The 12,728-nt window shown below is 47.7% G+C and overlaps 1 protein-coding gene across 3 annotated transcripts in view; it reads right to left on the bottom strand.

The window, feature by feature from the left end:
• Positions 1–1,874: 1,874 nt before the first annotated feature.
• Positions 1,875–12,728, bottom strand: part of TTLL11 (tubulin tyrosine ligase like 11) — a 228,343-nt gene continuing 217,489 nt past the window's right edge. For 2 of the 3 annotated variants that reach the window (XR_012126450.1, XR_005062352.2), the window contains 2 exons: positions 4,217–4,414; positions 1,875–2,277 (listed from right to left, as the gene is read on the bottom strand). The gene's annotated coding sequence lies outside the window, so the exon portion shown is untranslated. Of the gene's footprint in view, positions 2,278–4,035; positions 4,415–12,728 lie in introns of all 3 variants that reach the window. The other variant, XR_012126448.1, reaches the window with a different exon arrangement.

Raw genomic sequence — 12,728 nt, 5'->3', positions numbered from 1 at the left:
GATATTCATGATATACTGTATGTGAAAAGCAAGCAGTAGATCAGTATGTCCTGAATCTTTTAAACAAAAATAAATACATTACACACAAGTTACATAGAAGGACTATGTAGAAGCAAACACGTACTATTAATGGTGACTTCCTCCAGGGAGTGGGGCTCAACAAGACAGGACATGAAGATTTGCATTTTCTACTTTATATTCTTACAATTGAATATTTTACAACCAGTTTTTATTTCTTGTTTTGATATGGAGCCATTTAAAAATAAAACATCCATATAATGAAACACTATGCAGCTATTAAATTTGTGGGAGAATAATAAATGACATTGAAAGATGTTAGTGACATCTAGGTGTAAAAGCTGGTAAGAGAATTGTATGTCTAGGATGATTCTAGTTAAGTTTTTAAAAATCTATTTGTAAAAACACATGTCTGATTAGGAGACAGTCCAGTGTAGGTAAGAGTTGAGCTTGGGCCTGAGGGTTATCTAAGTTTCAGTCTTGATGGCCATTGATTAGACAAATGATCTTACTTAAATTGGAAAATCCTCTCAGTCTCAAATTTCCTTGACTGTGAACTGGGGATAATGGTATCTATACCATAAAGAGGTCTTCTGTAAGAATTTGCTGAAATAATGCTTGTACCCCTGTACTTAGCACAGTTACTAAGCATATCTGGGAGCAATAATAATTACTGTAATAAAGTCTTAAAGTAATAGCAGTAACTATGATTAAGGATATGTACCAAGGTGTTAACCTAGGGATGATGACTCAGTAATTGACTTATTCCACCCCCCCACTCCATGCTTATCAGTATTTTCTAAGATTTTTCTGAACAACTTTTTTGCCTTCGTAATAACACATTTAGAACAAAGAATATCTCAAGCCAATAACCAACATCAACCTTAGGAGTAAGCCACAAGAAACCTTCCCAATGAGATAAGAAACAAACTCGGATGCAGGACTACCACATTTCAATGTAAAAACACAGGAAGAAACTAATTATAACTATTGGGGGAGAGAAGGCAAAAGAGAGTCATCTTAGAATTTCCCCAGAAGTCAAAAAAATGGTTCTGCATCATAGGGTAATAAAATGGCTGAATGCACAATAAATATACCAAATCGAATCTGCTTTCCAGACACCAGTTGGTGCCTGTTAACAGAGTGGGCCTGTGGCTACCAGGAGAGGCAGGTGGACAGGGGACCTCAAACTGGGACAACCCAGTGAGCTGTACACACAGTCTGGCTGGTGACCAGACCTCTGGCCAGGGCAAGAGCCTGTCTTGAGAGCACGTTCCACAGCTCACCAGAACCCCAATCTTAATAACTAAAGAACAGTACAATTATACTAGATGTTTGCTGAATTTGTATTTAAACATTCATGTATGCAATGTAAATGGTTACAATTTACAGCTATTTTTGTGACTCTCTTTGGCATTTCTTTATTTTTATGTACCCTTAAAACATCCAGAAAAAAAATTAGCCTAAGATATCTCACCCTCTGAGAGGCCCAGCCAGTCAGAAACAGAAACAGTCCCTTTCCCCAAGGATGGTGGTCTGACATTGGCCATGACCTCTCTGCCAGCCAGCAACTGGTACAGTGACCGTAAGAGGGCCAGAGGCCCCACTCATCTGGGGCACAGGGCCCCTGGAGGGCCTACACTTGGTGGTGTCCACACTTTGCTGGTGCATGAAGTTTGGCTTCCTGCCCATTAAGGAAACCAGCAAATGGCAGGAAGATCGAAGCTGCAGTTGGAGGGGGGACTCCCCCTGCAATTCTGATCTAGGTCTCTGGAGAGTCTCTGGAATACCCTTCTTTTAAAATGTGCCTAGATTTTACCTTGAATCTTGAAAGAAACGAATGCTGTGCCAAAGGATAGGTTTCATTTTTTAATGGCAAAGCCATGACTTTCACAAGAATATAAAATGAACACATGTTTAGTATTTTTTAACTCAATAAACGAGGAGACCATTCAGTAGTTACAACAAATTCAAAGGAGAATTCAAAGAGCCCTACTTACACAGGCAATCACAAATACTGAAAAAAATGTATAAATAGATGCAAAACTAGTGTATCCACAGGGCAATAATCAAGTGCATTCCACTGGACACGGTTTATTTGCATTTCTATTGGGTAAGAATCACATGCCTTATGATTAGTATTTCACGATTGATGGAGCTGAAAAGTAGCTCAAGGCCATGAAAAACAGGTAATGGATCCAGGAAACCTAGTAAATTTTTTTTCCCTATTTTGAAGTCTTTCACAATTGGTCCTGACACCTGTTTAACAAAACAAACAAACCGGAAACATAAAATTAAATGGATTCCTTCATTCATACATCCCTCTCTCTATAGAATATCTTTTATTAACAGGTTATCAAGGTTTCTGACACTTCATTCCTGAACATACAAGCTAATATTTTCGAGAAAAAAATAGAATCATACTATATACCAATTGACTGTTTTTCACTTGGCAATGTATCATGGATACCATTTCATGACAAAGAACACTTTTTTAAACTGTTCTTTTATTTATTTCTCTTTAATTATTATATTTGCACATAGTCTAAAACTTCAAACCCTGGTATCTGTGGCTCTTTTAAAATTATTTTTCGATTAGGAAAGAATTTCAGACTTAAAGCAAATTTGCTACAATCAGTACGAAGAATACCCGTATGTGTTCAAAATCCTCCATTCTAACACTGTTGCCCACTTGCTTTATCATTCGCACCCCCCCTTTCAGTCTCTGTGCACACACACAAAACTTTTTTCCCTGAACTCCTTAAAGATAAGTTACATATCACACAGTCCTTTACCTCTAAATATGTATATTTACTAAGATTGGAGATAGCCTCTTCCATAATCACAGTACAGTTGTTAACCTTAGTCAATTTGACATCGGCACATACTTTTCGCTAGTAACATTCAACTTCCAATTTTCTCAGTTGAACCCATAATGTCCTTTTATAATATTTTTTTCCCCTCCAGCATGGGATGCAGTCTGGGGTCAGAGATTGCATTTAGTTGTCATGTCTCTTTGCCTCTTTAAATCTAAAATATTTCTACGGCTTTGCTTTTATAGCATTGACATTTTGAAAGAATACAACCAACTATTCCCCCTTCCTTTTTTTTTTAATAGAAATATAATTTTGCATTTGTGTGATGTTTCCTTGTGGCTGGTTACTGGTTATTAATTCTTGGCTAAAATACAGCAGAGAGCATATTGTGTCCTTAGCATGGGAAGGCACACAATTCCCATCTGTCCCTTACTGGTGACAAAATTGGTTAATTTTGATCACCTGATCAAGGCGTGGTCCAATCTCTCCATTGTGTAATTTTTTTTTTTTTGTCTTGCTTGCAACTAATAAGCAATCTATAGGGAGACATCTTGCAAATATCCTTCTCCTCATCAAAATATCCCCTTTGGTTTAGCGGCCACTAATGGTCCTTGATAGATCCAGTCTTTACTGGGATGGTTGAAAAAGATGGTTTTCCAGTTCTAGCACCCCTTACAGGTTACCCGTTGACTCTCCTAATTTTACTGTCAGCAAAGGTCTTCCCTTTTCCCCACGTGTTTGTGTATCTACTTATTATCAGTATGGACTCCTAATGTCCTATACTTAGGGATTCATAATTCATTACTCAATTGTTTTGGTGCTCAAACAGTCCCAGATTTGCCCACAGGGAGCCCCTTCAAGCTGGTGCCCATATGCTAGTGATGCTCCCAATGTTGTTTTCAAACATTTCCTTACTTTCTGGCATCATAAGGTGACCGAGGCTCACCTTGCACCTACCCTGCCCCACCTATGGAATGAGTCATTTCTCTGAGGAGCACTGGGAGTGGATTTACAGATTTGAGAGCTACTAGCATGTCCTTTCTTTTTGACCTTTTCAACAGACAGAGCTAGGAAATCAATGTGTGTATATATATCCATATGCCCACTATATATATATATATCCATACACATAAACATACATGTAAGCACACACATGAACATACATGCACATGATTTAGAAATCACGAGTTTGCATTGATACCTCCAATTCCATGGACTCCAAAGTTGAACAAGCATCCCTTGTGGCTCCTGCAGTAGGCAAGGCAGGAAGCCCAGGCAGGCCGATCAGAGAAGAGGAAACAACGGGAAGGAGGGACCACTGCCCCTCTTGGGAGGGGGATGCGGGCACGGACTGAATGGAGGAAATGGATGAGTGTGCTGACCTGGAGTGTGAGGTCTCGGGGAGATTCCTTCTCAGACCGTCATCTCCAGAGGCTGCAGTGGGTCTGGCTCTGCTCCCCGTGGTACATCAAGCCTCAGCCAGTCGGGGCCACCGAAGCCTCACACGAGGTCCTGGATGAATGCTGAAGTAACTCAGACAGTGTTCATCAACCACCAGGAGTGTGGGACACGGGAGCAACCTGAAAACAGAAGGGGGGCCGTAAAGAACGTCACTGCAAAGAGCAGAAAAACAGAACGCCGTGTGCTTCAAAGTCAAAGTCATGATCCATCTGAGAACATCAGCTCGAAGAATTAATTATTCAGGAATATTGCAAAAGACAAATAACTGGAAATTTGAAGAATTAAACCGTTATCGCAGCAGAAAAACAGGCAAAGGATATGAAATGGCAAGTTGTAAAGAAGGAATATAAATGGATAAGAAATAAGTGAGAATATGCTTATCTACACTGATAACTCAGGAGAAGCAAATGAGTATAACAATGAAATATGTTTTTTGTGTTTTTTTTGCCAGCAGTGTTTAGATAATAGAAACAAAAAAGTGATCAACATAGGTAGAGGAAAGTATTTAAGATGTAGTAAAGAAAATACAGGTGCTGGGATTCCTCTGCTGCAGCGTGAGTCGCATCACATGGTCAATGTGGATTTACTTGTTTTCTTTGTTATTAGGTTCTGGGGTGTGAGTCTATTCTACTTTGTACACTGAGCACCTAATATAATTCTTGACACATAGTAGGTTCAAAAAAAGAAAGGCTGTATTTCTTGACCACAGAGCAATAGAAGTAGGAATGAAATAAATGTTTATGGTGGTGTACAGCATAGGGAATATAGTCAATAATATTGTAACAACTTTGGTGACATATGGTGACTAGACATCACAGGGACCATTTTATAATGTATGAAAATATCAAATCACCACGATGTATGCCTGAAACTTAGGATATTGCATATCAATTACACTTCAATAATAAAAAGTGTAGCTGCCACTTGGAAATAGATAATGCACGTGGAAGTGTGTGTGTGACTACACGTGTGTATGAGTATGTGTGAGATGTGTGTGTTGTGTATGTGTGTCTGGTGTATTTGCCGTGAGGGATGTGACATGTGTCGGTGTAACTTACACACTGGGATGGGAGTTTCTGGGACCGTGTCTGTCCAGGTTTTGCTCCTACATTAGTGACCGTATGGGTCCCATTTTAGTTTGTGCAGCGCTGCGGTCAGTGTGTGTGGCACTTGTTGAAAGTGGAAGCCCACGCCTGAGGGCTCCCCATCGGTGCGGCAGGGGCAGATGTGCCATGTGGTTGCCCGGGGGCAGGGGGCTGCAGGGCTGAGTCGCTGGCTGGCCTGGCCACAGGTTTTGCTGCAGTAGAGGGCCAGGGCCACAGGACGCAGGGGCAAGGACAGGGAACAGGGAGATGCAGGGCAGAAGGCAGGGGCAGGAGGACGGCTTGATGCCTTGAGACCATCTCTCTGCAAGTAGCTCCAAGCTCAGCCCCCGACACCCTGTAGCTGCCCCCCACAGCCTCCCTTCCCTGTCATCCCCTCTTATTTCAAAGCTGCGGGCAGGGAGTGAGTTCAGGATCCTCCCACTCCTGTTTCCCTGGTGAAGGTTTGGAAAAATGGTCGTGGCAAGAGGAGGGGGCAACATGTTCATTATAGGAAATAAGCAGCAGGATCGCGTCCTAATAAATCAGCACAGATTTCCGAGCAGCACGGGGTCTCGCGGGCTCCACGGGCCGTGGAATTCAATATGATATGCTTCAGCCTGTCAGCTAATGCGCTGCCGCTGGAGGCCACGTGGTCCAGCCTTCCTGGGGACATTAAACGATGCTGAAAAGTGGCCCAGATTTATTTACTGGGACGGTGCATGTTCCCGCCTGGAGGTGTGTGGGGAGATGACAACTCATGAAAGCGGGTATCTGAGCAGTGGGAGGAGACGGGGTTTTCAGTCTGCCCCAGGGCCTGGGCAGGCAGCCAGTGGCCTGCTTCCTGGGCCTGTCATTAGAGGTGCCCCACCCCGGGGTCCTCACCAGCTCTCCCAGGTGACACCCCACCCCACCACTTAGAGTGTCAGTTTCCCCATCTGTTAAATGCATTCATTCATTCATTATTTCCTCCCATCCATCCTTCATTCATTCATTCACTTATTCGTTCCCAGAACATTCCATCTACTCTGTACTGAGCCATGTGCTGTCAACAGGATGGACAAGATGCTGCCCCCATGGGGGGAGGTGACTTGTCAATATAATAACTGCCATGAGAGGTGCCATCGGCTTTGCCCCCGACAAGCCTCTTTGAGTCTGGGCCCTTTATATCCAGAGCCAGCACCAGGTTATGGCTGTCATCCCCTCTTGGCCAGCCTCTCCATGTCCATCCATACCCGGAGTCCACCCTCCAAATTCTAAGCTTGGTTATCTTTCAAAACACACCACCAGTCCTATCGTCCTCGGACCATGCTCTATGGCAAGGGGGATATTTTCAACGTGGCCCACGCTGCCTGGGGCCTGGTGCTCTCCTGCCAGCCCCCCGCCACCCCCACCCTCCTCACTCCCGCTTCCCCACAGGGACCCTGTACACAGTCATCCCTCTGACCGTCAGTTGCAGACGGGCAAGGCAGCCACTGGTTTTGCTCACGCCACCTCACCAGGGCGTGGCATGGTGCTGGCACAGTGCTCAGCAGTTACTGAGGGCAGGAGGAGGAAGGGGAGAGGGGAGACCTGGGCCCTGCTGGCTGAGTGGGCGTTCACTAGGCAGAGGCGCTGGGAGAGCTCAGACCCCCAAGATGTGAGGTGCGGGGAGGCCAAGGGCCTTGCTCCTCAGGCGGCTGGGAGGACCACTACCCTACTACATTTCTAAGTGTCCCCAGGATGCAGAGGAAGGCCTGATGCAGACCTGGGAGGTGGGTGGGGCAGCAGGAGACTCTTTGGGTGCCCAGGCCTGGCAGCTGCCGGGATGAAAAGCAGGGGGCACACTCCCCATCTCAGGAGGGATCAGCAGGGAGGCCCAGCCCGGATGGGGCAGGAAGCAGGTCTCTGGGGCTTGGGGTCTGGATGGCAGAGGTGTGTGCGCCTCCCGAGTCCTCCTGTGAGGCCCTTTGGGCAAATTAGGAGACGGAGGAGGACCTGCTCCCTGAAAGGGCCTTAATTTACTTTCTGAAAAGAGCAACAGACCTACTAAATAAAAAGGCTTTCACTGCCGACTCACGAGGCAGACTATAATTACCTGGGAAGAACTGGTCTGCTGCATTTTTTTTTAATTTGCATTTTGCAAAGTGTTTAGTGGATATTTATACAAAAGAACAGCCTATTGGGTAACTTCAGAATTTTACATTCAGCTGAGAAGGTTTTGGGTCTTCACTCCTGCCTCCCACACTCACTGGTTTTCCTCTCAGAAGGCTGCCCTCATTCATTCATTCTGCACACATTTCCTGAGCACCTCCTCACAGTGGGGCCCTGGCTGGGGCTGGGATCTAGACATGAATGAGCACAACCCTGCCCCAGAGAGCGTCACCTTGAGGCGGGTTAAAGAGATACACGAAGGGAATGGCAAAAATAGGGTGGGTCCTGAGATAAAGTTTCCCGGAGAGAGGCAGCCGCCCAGCAGGTTTTCCCGGATGTTTACCGCTAGGGGGCGCCTCTGAGACTCCTCTTTGGGTGTCATTGCCCCTGGGCAGCGCCCAGGCGCCCCTGTGGGCGGGGGCGGGGGAAAGGTGGGCCCCAAGAGGGGTCCCCCACAACCAAGGGAAGGGTTTGAGCAGGATCTGGGTGGCGGGAAGCTGTATTATATGGTTAGGTAGGAGGTTGACATGATCAGATTGGCATTTCAGAAAGGCCACTCTGGCAGCCGGTGGAGAACGTGTTGGAGGCAGAGAGACAGCTGGCTGCCGAAAAATGGCCCATGTAGAACACATATTTTGCAAAAATATGACAAAAGGCTAATTCTTTTCATCTGCAAATACATGCTATAAATCAACAAGAAAAAGACCAGTAGAAAAATGGGCAAAGAACATGAAAAGCCAGTTCATAGAAAAGGAAATACTAATGACTTTTAAACACATAAAAAAGTCTCAACCTCATTCCTAATCCGAGAAACCAAAGTGAAATCTGCAATCAGACGATGCCCTGTCTTTCATCACCAATTGCCAAAGGTTAGCACTTTGACAGCGTGCTCGGTTGGGGAGGGCACAGCGTCTGACCCTCTCACACATTTGTTTGTGGGACCGAAAATTGGTGCAGCCTCTTGGGAGGGCAATTTGGCAAGATTGATTGCAATTTAAAATGCACGTATCCTTTGACCTAGTAATTCAACTTCTAGGATACACTTGTATGTGTAAATAAAGATGTGTGTACAAGAACAGTCCCTTGATGTAGGAACAGAAAACTGAAAACAGTCTAAAGGCATCACTTGGGGACTAGTTAAGTAAACTATTCTAAGTAACTATAGTGCATCATGTAATGGATGCCATGATGCCATTAAAAAACTGAGGCTGGCCTCCATGTACCTACTTTGGGTCAGTCTCCAAGAAACCATGTTAGCTGAAAAAGCACAGCACAGGTCAGAGTATAAAACAGCAGAAAAGGAGTATACACACATACATATGAATTCTTACAACACAGACTGTCTTTAAAAGGACACACAAAACCCCGAAACAATAGCTGCCGAAGGGGACAGACTGGAGAATTGAGGGGGGGCAGGAGTGGAAGGGAAATTACTTGTCATTGTATATTTTCTTGTGCTGTTTTTGTTTTAGCCATACATACATGCATTAATGCCATATGTGCATTTACATTTGTATGTGTGTATATCTATCTCCATTGTAAATTTTTAAAAAATGGTAACAACAAGGAGCCCAGATGGTTGAGTGTGTTTCCCATGCAGTGAGGTCTCATTTTACCCAGCGTCCTTGGAAAATGAATTTCCATGAAAGTAAAATCTCCAGATATTTTATAAGAATCAAAACTCTTTAAAAGCTTTTATTTTTTTCAAGGAAACCTATGGGATATGTATAATATTCTTCCATATTTTATCAAGTAAAGAATGTGAAATGTGCATGAGCATTTCCAGAAGCAAAGGGCTCTCTGACGGGCACTAAAGGCCCCTCTTGGCTGTAACAAGGCTTTTGCCCCTTCCTTTCCCACCAGGTGCCACCTCACGCACAGCATGTGAGCATTGTTTCTGGACCCTGCTGTGGGGATCGGGGTCCAGGGCTTTAAGGCAGGCGTTGGGGACATCCTGACACCATGTGCTCACACGTCAGTGGCTCCAGGAGTCCCGGGATATCTGACCTGTAATCATGTGGGCAGCTTGTGCCCTCTCCCTGCTGTGCCACCTCAGGGCCTCTACGCGGCTGGCCACAGGGGTTGGGGAAGGGCAGCCTCCTGTGGCCTTAAGCAAGGCGTGAGCTTCCCAAACCTTGGTCTCCTTGGCTGTAAAGGCAGAATGATGCCACCAGGCTCACCACAATGGCTGGGGTGACTAGTGCCTGGGACCCAGCCAGACCCCCACACGGTCACAGCCGTTTTCGCCAGGCACACTGCCTGGCACATTTTGGCCAGACACGGAGGCTGCCTCAGTGATCAGGATGTGGCCCCTCTCTGTCCCCCTCCACTGTCAGTTTGCTGCCCAGCTGAGCAATTCCCAAGGCCACCCTGCTCTGTAAACCAGCCTGCGTGGGGGCAGCCTGCAGGAAGCAGGGGCCAATGCGGCCTTTCCTCAAGGATTTTATTAGAGAAACGTTTGCTGACATGGTGCAATTCAAGGCCTCCCCCAGAGCCTCCGCTTCCACAGGCTCTGGGCAGGACTCCGCTGAGCCTCGGCAGGACCTGCAGCCCTTTGAGGGGAGCCCAGCCCAGCTCCATGAGGCCAGGCAGCCAGAAGCAGCTTTGACATTTACCAACAGTGCCACCTCCGGGGAGTCGCTTCATCTCAGTTTTGAACCTCCATTTCCTCAACTGTAAAAGGTCATTTTCTGACCCTGTTTCTCAGATGAAATGAACTAACACACATGACGTGCCTGACTGGCCATCCTACGGGGTCAGTGAATGTGCACGGATGATGTGGTTTGTGTTTCCCCATACCCAGGGCCCTGTGCTAAATGTCACACCACTGCCACCAGCTACAAGAGGAGCCCTGCTGCCGTCTGGTTCACGGCACCTGGGCTGTTTTGTGCAGGGCCTACCTCCCCAGCAGGCCTGTTTGCAGGGGCAGCTGGAGCCGGCTTGGCCAGGCCCTCCTCTCTCTAGGCTTGACTGAGTGAATGCTCTGCTCCTGCCTGGGAAGAGCAGACTGTCTGTCTGGGATCCTCGGCCGTTCTTGGCTGGCCTCCACCCGCCTCCAGGGGACACTTCAGCGGTGACCTGCTTTAGACTTGGTTTTCCATGTGGTAGGGAAGCTCCCCAAGGCACTTGGAGCCTGCTGCATCCAGGCTACAGAGCCTAGAAGGGGATTTCTTGGTACAAGATCCCCAGCACCACTATGGCCCCCGAGTCAGGAAATCCATGTGCCCTCCGTCATGCTGTGCGTCTCAAATGGAAAGGAAGTGATGGGTGGGGGTGCTCTGTGCAGCTGCAAGACAAAATGGGCTTGAGCATACAAGGGGCCTCCTGCCCGGCCTTCTGGGGGCCCCCCATGTCAGGGATGTCAAGGTGCACACAAGTGTTCCCTGGCCCCAGTCTTGTTCCAGCATCTTGAGATGTGTGCCTTTCTCAACAGCGAAAACTGGACATTTTCTTAGAGCAGCAATTTCATTTGAAGACTGAGGGGGAGGAAAACACTTTTACATTTAAACAAATGTGAATTGTGGCGAAGATGATACTGTGAGCTCACCAGGTCCACTTCATGTGTTCCTACGTGGGTGTATAGGAGAACCACTTCCCTGCATCCTGTGCGATTAGGCTGGGGGCCTGAGGCCACGTTCTGGCCAAGGACACATGGGCGGAAGTGAGGTCAGTGCTCCCTGCAGTCTTCCCACCTTCCCTCCCCCCTGCAGGCGACTGAGAAGCTGTTGTTGAGAGGAAAGAGCCAGCCTGGATCCTGCTTGGAGGAGAGCCAACCCGTGGCCCACATCAGATTTGTACAAGAGAGAAATAGACCTCCGATGCCCGAAACCACAAGGATCTGGGGGTCAGTTGTGTCTCAGCTTCGCCTAGCTTATTCCAGTGAAATGATGGACATAATATGGAGCAGAAAGCAATGTTTATGGGACTTTTAAAGCTAAAACATGAGGCTTCGTATTAGCGGCTGATTGTAACTGGCCTCTTTGGGCCACACCGGCAGATTTCTGACCCGCAGAAGTCTGGGCTGTATTTCACCCCAATACAACCAGTGATAGACCCAGTGACCGACCGGGGCCACAGTGCTGGCTCCAGAAAGAGCTCAAAGCAGATCTATTTAAGCAACCAGTGAGGGGCTGCTGAGGCGGTTTGTTTCAGCGGATCCCATGGCAAAGGTCTGGCGAGTACAGTGAGAAGGAGCCCAGCACCAACCTTTGAGGGGCCCCCAAACCATTCTATGGTGAGTGAGAGAAGGCAGTCCAATCTGGGGGTGCCAAGCACCTCCCTTGGGCCCTGGGGTGAACCAGCCCAAGGTTGATGCACATGCCTTCCAGGTGCCCAAGTGGCTAGGGCAGTGGCAGGAGTCACGGCTGGGCTCAGGTGTCGTGACCAAACAAATGACGTCTCCCAGGGCCCCAGCTGTGTCACAGGTGGGATATTGGAGCGATGATGACGGCATTTGGAGCTTTTTCCTCACCCGCAACCTCAACATATAAAACAGCTACGGCCTGACCTGCTCTGCAGACCTCAGTTTAAGCCCCCCTGAACTGGAGGCTCCCTGGGCTGGCACTGCCTTCTGCCCTTCAGCTTCCCTCTGAAGGAGGGAGAGGCATTAACTTTCATCTCTAACTTGCTGGGCATGTGGGGTAAGGTCCTTCCGGTCTCTGGGCTTCCCTTGCCTTATGTGTAAAGTTGACAGGTTGGAATGCAGGACTGTGAATAAAGCCTTGTAACAAAGCCCATCACACATCAGAGATAAAGCTGGAGCCCTCGGGTTAGAGATGGAGGTGGGGTCTGAGCCCTGGCAGCACGGAATGGCCAGGGTGCCTGGCGGAGGCAGCCGTGTGGGAAGGCCCCTGTGGCCCCCACGGCCCCTGCTCACTCCCCCGAGACATGCCTGGCACAGTTGCCGAGGCCGAGGCAGGTGTGACCTCGCAGGCTGCTGGACAGCCTCCCTGCATGGCTGCGCGGGCAAACCTGGCTTTCTTCAGTGGGGACAGGGGTGACAGCTGTAGCACACTGCAGAGCCTTGACCTGCAGACATGGGAGATGAGGACCAAGGGGTTGACACAGAGTATAAGCATGATCTGAATGCTTCAGAAAATGGAGAACCTGAGGGGTTCAAAGAACAAAGGTGTCACTGGGGTGACGGCTGCTGAGTGGCCCAGTCGCTGTGGCGGGGCTGTGCGGGATGAACTCCTCCCAGTGCCACTGGGTGCTGCTG

This window comes from Manis javanica, chromosome 2 (assembly GCF_040802235.1).
Source record: "Manis javanica isolate MJ-LG chromosome 2, MJ_LKY, whole genome shotgun sequence".
In the NCBI taxonomy this organism is placed as follows: Eukaryota; Metazoa; Chordata; class Mammalia; order Pholidota; family Manidae; genus Manis; species Manis javanica.
The sequence above is the reverse complement of the archived record's forward strand: the minus strand, read 5'-3'. Positions and strand labels throughout refer to the sequence as shown.